A 7,562-nucleotide genomic window follows, 5' to 3' on the forward strand; every position below is an offset into this window, starting at 1 on the left:
TTTTTATTTATTTTTTTAACCATTTTAAGGTCAATATTATTAGCCCCTATAAGCAGAGTGCGAATTACAGAGCCGTTACAACCCCTAATTAACAATTGATCCCCCTGAAGGGCATCAAAACAAGATGTATAGGGGGGTCTGCTCTTTAATAGTTAAGAAATAGTTTGCTCTGATCTGTATCTTAAATATTATTAATACTTAAAATAATATGTAATATGACTTACATGTACATTAGCCCACCCCTAAAATGGTTCATACCATTGTGAATGCATGTTTGCAACAAAAACAACAATTCAGAGGTTTGAAACCAGCAAATCTAGAGCACCGACATAAAGTGGGTGTTATGCAACCAGTAGACTTCAAGTATGGATGGTGGTAAGATACTGTATGTGCATGCCCAGTGAGCATGAATGGTCATGTATCATGCATTTTTGGGATGTATAGTGTGGATGTAGATTGTTTCTCAAATGCAGAAAAAAACAGCAGTCTGAATGAGGAGCATTTTCATTCTAAAATGAAAATGCACTAATGTAAATGCATTCATAGTTTGTCACCAAAAAGGAGTTTACTTGATATAACAGAGAATATTTCTCCAGACCTATCTAACCCTATGGTGTCCAGATTTTCTTTTCATGTCTTTCATTTTTTTTGTGTTTAGAAAAATCCCTTTTTTCCACAGTTTTTTAATTGTTGAGCACATGTAGTAGTTCTTTGTGCATTCTAGCATATTTTAAACATTACCATTTAATAACATTTTCATTTTAATCAATTTGCAGTTATTAAAGGCAGGGTCTGCATCACCATGGATGCATGATAGAAGCTCTGCATGACTGCAGCCGTGTTTGTCACTTTTTGGGGTCCCTTGACACATTTCCGTTGTGGTCTGTGCTTTTTGTGGCACGATTCTGTATTAGCATGTGTTGCATGTGTGTGTGTGTTGTCAATTTTATAAAGATGTTTATTTCTGTTAGTTAGTGTTTTTCTATTTTCTATCTTAACCTGAAGTGCATTTGAGGTCTTTTGGACACTATTCAGTACAAACAACTTAAACTTCAACAGTTCGCACTTAGCTGATGATTGATTATAAAGCTTGTTTGGCATGCTGTTCCGGGAGAGAGCCCTGAGCTCAAAAGATCCTCAAGCCCAGGGCTCCCTCCCGTTGCAGGGCGAGAGGAGAGTTTGAGCTCAGGTATCTAGAAACTCCCCTGCTGCAGTACCTAATGAACAGATAGTGATTGCTCTTATGAGATAACTACTTACTAGGAGCATGTCTATGGTGCCGATTTGAATTAGTCAATTTACTTAAGTTGCGTATTTTTGGACGGTGGGAGGAAACCAGGGGACCTGGGGGAAACCGACGTGAGCACGGGGAGAACATGTAAGCAAGTTTGGTAAGACATTGCCAAGCAAGTTTGGTAAGAACTAGAACCAGTGACGTTCTTGCTGTGAGGCAACAGTGCTAACCACTGGTCCACCGTGTCACCCATCTAAGAAAGGAGGAAAATTTAAATAATCTCATCATTTAATTTTTAATTTATGATGTGGTTTTAAACCTTTGTGTTTCATTCTTCTGTTGAACACAAAATAAGATATTTTGAAGAATGTTTTGCTGGTATCCATTGATTTCTATAACAGAAAAAAATACTATGGAAGTCAATGGGTATCTTCTTTTGTGTTCAACAGAAAAAAAGAAACTCATATATTTTTATAACAAGTGTGAGTAAATAATCAAGGCAGAATATTAATTATAGGGTAAACTATTCCTTTCATTTTTGAGTGAACTATCGCTTTAAGAGTGTATCATATACCATACAGTGTTTGAATTGAAGTAGATCAATGGAACATTCTTTACAAGTGTGAATGAGAAACTACAATGTCTCCAAAGTTGATGCCATTCAGTAAATGCACTCCAAAGCACCCTCATCAAAAATATTACCCCTTGTTAAACGTCTGCAGCAGTCCTTCAAAGCTCATTAATCATTTGACTTGTCGTAGTGTATTTGCCACCATGCTGACATAGCTTTTCTGGGAATACATTACCTTCAGCCAAGGGACGTCACCCACAGTGCTTCCCGCAATGCTGTGCGCCTCATGGGAGAGTGAAATTCATTGGCAGGGGTTTCATATTTTATTGCCCAGTAACTAACGTTAGCGAGCGGCACCAGTTAAAGGTTGGCACTCTTGGCTTTCACTGTAAGTTCTCCTGCATGGTGATGACTCATCTGAGCGGCACGGTTTTGTAATACTGCTGAAACAATGATTTCAGATGAAGGTCAAATGGAGCCTTAAGGGCATGTGTTACAGCCTTTAATGATCCAGTAGACTCTACAGCGGAAGATCTTCGCACATCAGCTTGACAGACTGCCTTTTGAACTCGAGGGGAAAATCCGGTGGTGATAAAGTTGTGAAAATCGGGAATGTGTTACTCTAGTGTAAAAACAGGAAGTGTGATGGAGATGAGTTGAAGCAACTGTAAGTCAAACTTATCTCCTACAATTAAAAATGCTAAAAAATATGAGTATTAGTAATAATGTTCCAGAATGAAAGTGAAACTGCCAGACTGCATGAAACACACAAAATTACATGAAACTCCAGAGGAAACTTGGATAGCGCAGTGACACAATGACGTTAATCGAACTACTGTATGTGTTATAACCAGTCTGATCTCACGAGAAAACGTAAGTATTTTACATTTTGTCAGTTTAGTGGTTTAGTGGAGTTCAGTCGTACAAAATTGTACGATTTTAAAAAGGAGGCATGGCACCTAACCCCACCCCTAAACCCAACCGTCATTAGGGGATGAGCAAATCGTACCAAGTTTTACAAATGAGATCTTACGAATTCATACGAATTAGCCACTAAATGAAAAAGTTATGAATTGCCATGAGATTGTGTTGGTTATAACATGTAAAACAGGATCAAGAAAGTAACATTAAAAAAGCAGCTTATAAAAACACCTTAATTATATTATTGTCTTATTCAGATTAAGGCAACTAATTCGATTACTGATGTCCATGTAAAAGTAGTCATTGTAGACTCTTAATGAAAGTATTAAAATCTGATTATTGGTGTCCATGTAAATACTCATTGCCTGTTTATCTCAGTAAAGTTGCAATCTGCATTGTATAAAGTGCTATAGTAAAAGTAATTTTAAAGTAATTTTATTTTTTAGATAAGATTGCAAAAAATTATTTGATACAGTTTCATTTGTGTATCTTCAAACGAATAAAAATGAAAAAAAAAATTATTTCTTTTCTATTTTTGTCATTTGTCATTAATCAGGGATTTATAAAGCATAAATAATCCTCACTTTCGATTAGGTCACAAAACTGCATGAAGTTGGGTTAATAATGAATTTATTAACATACATAGTAACCATTACTTAATGCCTGAATAATAAGACATATAAATGTTAATTTCAATAGTTAATTAATCATTTACTAATTCTGAAGGATCTTAAAAAACTTTCAGCTAATACTCCTAAATACAAATGGTTTGTAAATAATGCAATACTTAATTTTGTAATGAAAAATCAACCAGTCACAAATTATGAAAGTACAATTATTTAGCACATTATAAATGTGCTCATAAGTCAAGAATACAGCATTTATAGCTGCAGTTATAAACTGCTTACTAACATTTAATGATGAACAAATAATGAATTCACTAGATGCTAATCCTTAATAAATGATTCATGGTGTGTAGTTATTATAGAGTGTTACTGTTTTTTCATGCAAAACTCAATTGTACCATAATTTCCAAAGCTAAAAAGGACATTTCTTGACTTCAAGCAGAAATCTATAAATTCTGACCACAAAGTAAAAGAAGTCCAGCATTTGGTGACCGCTGTTTAAAATCAATAGCTGATGGACGGATGGATAAATAAACTGAAAAACTGACTCAAGCTCAAATCAAAATAAACTTTTAAAAAATGGTTTGCTGATACAAATCTTATAGGTTACCCAGAAAAAAAGATTAAAAAATACAATTCTAATGTCAGCTTAATTAATGCTGGTTTCATTCAGCGATCCAGAAATGACAGTTGACAATGTAGTCTGCCTTAAATTACCCCTTCCTTGAGATGCTGCATCAGACACTCGAGACGAGAGGCACTTGTTAGAGGCCAGAGCATCTCTGTGTCTTTTCAGCTGACAATTAGAGAAGACTCACCATGGAGGAGCTGAAAGCGATACAGCACGCCAGATGCTGCAAGGCCTCTTGAGAAACCATGCTTTTTTTTATGAAACAGCATCTGCTGGGTGTGTATGTGTGCTAACATCAACTCCCTGCTTAGGACCACACACAAAAAAAGAGATATTTTCAGGTGGAAATATACTTTAAACCCTCATAGGGATTATTTGATCACCGTGTCCTTATTTAAAAACCCTTAAATGGTAATTTAGCTCATCGTGAATCTTCATTTTGTACAGGGTTGCAACTCAGCAATACTGTGTTCTGTTTTCCCTACGTGGCGATATATATGCCTGACCTATTTTTAACAGAGGACATTAAGAGTTCTGTGTGCTTATCTTTGACTTTGTTCTTGCGTTTGCAAAAAATAAACTTTTTCGCCAATTCTCCTTTTGGGGTTGTCCTAATGCTTGGAGAGAAAGTTTATGTTTCCCAGCTGAATGTTCGTTTTGTATCATCTGATGAACTGTACTTGCACAATGCATCAATCAACAGTTTCTCAGATCCAGCTTATTAAGACCCTTGCAATGGACTATATGCACAGCTAGTATTCTTCAGCCAATTATGATCTTCTGGTGAAAGCTTTATGTGACTATTTTCACTTTCATAAGGCTCTTTTTACAGCATTAATATTGTAATGTCAGTCAAATATAATCAGTTAAATAGACGTAAGCATCCATTTGGTTGTTAAAGTGTAAAAAGAGATGAAAGACTGTTTAAATGCAGGCGCCGTCATTAGCAGCAGAGTAGAGCAGAAATTCCATTGAAAATAATTAATTTCTATATATTAAAGTTATGGCGTGGAAAAATATAATTTAATGCAGTGCTTCTTGTTTGGTCTGATAATCACTTCATATTGTATCTCAGCCAGGCAGTGAAGATCGCCGTTTTTTTTTTAAAAGAAATCAGATCTTAAACGCTGCAATTTTATATGGGATGACAATTAACCAGAAGCCCTGAGGCTGGCTAAGTCTGACTGAAATAAAAAGTCTGTGTGCATATACCCCATTGCAAGGTAACTTATTGTAATAGTAATTGTTTCCCATTTGACTATCATTGTTTTTTTCTCTCATTCTTAAAGGTAATTGATAAATTTTTGGGTGAAATGTTCATTCAGGATATTTTTATTATTTGCCTTTTTGGCATTTATGCCACAACATTTTTATACTAACATATTTATAAAAGAATGTATTGTTTATTATAATCAAAATTATCTTTAAATAATCAACTACAAGTCATGAAATTTACTTTCTAAAAATTTCTCAACAATTAAAACCAAAAATAAAATCTAAATTAAACATATGAAATATACTTATATAAACACATACATATAATATACATATCATATTTCAAAGATACAAATTCATATGAAGAGTGCAAAAACCTCTAAGTGCTGTCGGACTCCTGTTTATGTTGAGTTATTTCATTTTAAAGACCTTCGGTCGGTTGGTCGGTCTGCCTGTCTGTTATGATCACCAGCGATCTAGCAGCAGCAGATCACTGGGAAACACTCAGTTCGCTGGAGAACTACAAATCTGCCGGCATATCGACTACAAGTTCCAAACATGCAACACACACACACACCTGCTCCAAGTCTCCATTGATTAGACTCACACAGCTGATGCTGCTCATGGATTGATTACTCTACACATATATAGGGCTCACTTTGAGACTCTCATTGCTGAGTCTTGTTATACTGTTTGTGAACATTACAATGCGGTTTCCTTCCCTTGCCTTCTGTGTTTTTCAACCTTGCCTTGCTTTGTTTTGTTTGTTTTACCCTGTTTGCCTCCTGCCTTTTGAACATCCGCCTGTTATATGACCATGACTCTGAAATTGCCTGTATATGTCTGTTTGCTCCTGTGTTGACTGTGGCTTGCCTGACCATTCTGTCTAATAAGCCTGCGTTTGGATCCAGCCAGCCAGCCAACACACATGCAATTATCACAATATACATGGTTTCTACATGTTTCATCAAGTCAAATTCAAGACTTTTTAAGAATCTTTTAAGACCATTATGAATGAAATGTAAGACTTATACAGCGATAAACACTAAGATTTTTTTTCTAATGCCATTTTTTTGTTTGCTTGTTTTTATTTTTTTTTTTGCTTGGCACAATAACAAAAATATTAATTGAGTTATTTCTTGGCCACATATTATGTCAAAATAAGAAAACTGTAGTTGTTTATACTTTTTTCAACATAATGTTTCTTTGTTTATTAAATTACAATTTTAATATTGTTAAAAGTATATTTATTATACTCAGTTACATGAATGATAATATATATATATATATATATATATATATATATATATATATATATATATATATATATATATATATATATATATACTGTATATATATATATATATATATATACTGTATATATATATATATATATATATATATATATATATATATATAATATACTGTATATATATATATATATATATATATATATATATATATATATATATATATATATATATATATATAAATATATATATATATATATATATATATATATATATATATATATATATATATATATATATATATATATATATATATATATATATATATATATATATTATGTATATTTGTTTGTTTGTTTGTATATATATGTTTGCTTTTTTGTATTAGTGATTAGAGAATTTACTTTGGACAATTTGCTGTTAAAAACTGGCTGTTGTGAACTGTATCTCTTTGCATAAAAAAAAAAACCTTATACAGCAATATATATATATATTGTTGGTGATTGGATGTATGTTGGACGGATTGGGTAGCTTTACTTGTACAGAGTAAAATTAAGACCTGTTTACAATGTTTTAAGTCCTACAACACAATATTTTAGTGAATTTAAGACTTTTTTAAGGCCAAAATTTTTTGCTTTTTAGACCTTTTAAGACCCCTGGAACACTCTGAATATAAAAGGCAGGAAAATGGAAAGAAAGCGGTTAAAATAGATCAAAATATATTAAAGTACACATATATTTTACTTTAAACATAACTGCTTTGCTTTTAGGAAGAAATTTCATGTGTGATATAAAGAACTGCAGAGGCAGGGAAAAAAACCTAAGCAAAATATTTCATAAGTCCATAAATTATACTGCAATAACAGGACAGTCCATTTAGAAAAGGCGAGGAAGCCCTCAGCAATAAAGCACAAGCAATTCCTGTGTCTCGTGCTCTGCAAACAGGCTTCAGCGTCAATACAGGATTTCGCTCCCCTAAATCAGCACATTTACAAGGCCAAAAATGATGTCATGCATATTGATAAGGATGAGTCAACATGCAGCGTTTCTCCCCGGCTGTCATTAAGGAGATCTCTGCTTCCTTCTCTCTTTAGTCTCTAATCAGCCCAAAAAT

Source organism: Danio aesculapii, chromosome 20 (genome assembly GCF_903798145.1).
Source record: "Danio aesculapii chromosome 20, fDanAes4.1, whole genome shotgun sequence".
NCBI classification, from domain to species: Eukaryota; Metazoa; Chordata; class Actinopteri; order Cypriniformes; family Danionidae; genus Danio; species Danio aesculapii.